This window comes from Eurypyga helias, unplaced genomic scaffold, assembly GCF_000690775.1.
Source record: "Eurypyga helias isolate BGI_N326 unplaced genomic scaffold, ASM69077v1 scaffold29623, whole genome shotgun sequence".
NCBI classification, from domain to species: Eukaryota; Metazoa; Chordata; class Aves; order Eurypygiformes; family Eurypygidae; genus Eurypyga; species Eurypyga helias.
The window spans coordinates 52,083-53,244 of record NW_010242285.1 but is presented as its reverse complement, the minus strand read 5'-3'; positions in this window follow the sequence as shown (position 1 = coordinate 53,244).

The following is a 1,162-nucleotide window of genomic DNA, read 5'->3' as shown; positions in this document are numbered from 1 at the left end:
GGTTATTCACTTCCAAAGCCTTCCCTCCAAGGACGCTCTCCAGCAGCAAAGGGCAGGCTGTTGTTCCTTCTCATCTCACTGACACAAACATCTGCTGAAGGTGGTCGGGAAAGAAAGGAGCTCACTGCTTTCCCATTCCTCCCAAAATGCTGCGGGGGAGGCCGGCATGCTTTCAACGACCGCATGCTGCTGGTCACACCCGGGCTAAAATATAATTTACGGAGCCCTAACACATCTAGTATGGAATAAGATGGAAGCAGAGGAGGTTGATGTAACTAAAACCTCCTTAGAATTGATTGCTAAGGAATGTTAGGAAAGCTGACAGACTAGAATAGCCGTGAAGCCCTTTTCCTGCTTTTTGGCAGAGAGGACACCGATTAGCTGGATTTAGCGCAGTGCTGCACATCTTAACCAAGTAGAAAATTGTTATTAGCACTAGAAAATTGTGAGCTGTGCGTACGGCAGTTCAGGGCCAATAAGCTGTAGAAACAAATGCAGAGAACGCGGTTGAGAGCGCACAGCGAGCTCCATCGCCGTACAGGGGCCGTGTGTCAACGCAGTGGAAAGTTGCTGCGTTCAGGAGTCAGGAAGATGTTTTATCACCCACGGTGGTTTTCGGCATTGCTGAGCAGCGCCGTGCTGAGCTGCGGGTCTGCTCTGAAGCGTGAAGACTGGGGTGGCAAAGGACAGGGGCAGAAACAGATCTCGAAAGCCCAATAGTCCAACCTATTCTGGCAAACTCGTGTTTGTGGGGAAGTAGGTAACACATGGGAGGTTTTTTCCTTTTCCTCTCCTATGGAAAACTGACTTTCTGTTAATTCTGGTCTTTTCTGAAATGCCAGTAGCAGTTGCTCACCTCTGGACAGACCATCAAAAAACCTTTAAGACTCCCATCGAGCTGCTGCAGTCATCTGGCAGAAGAAAAACATTTCTGGGTAGGAAGCGCAACAGCAGCTTTGCCAGGAGCACGTTGCAAATCACATCACTCCGAGCAAAGAGCCGAGGGAAGAGCAGATGCTAATGGGACAGGAAGGATAATGGGAAACTCGCACCCACTGGCCTCTTTAGTGTGGCCTCTATTACACAGCTGGAGAGAGTACATTTTGGAGCAACAGTAATTTGTTTCTTTAGCAAGACAGGAATTGCATGTGAAAACACTGTC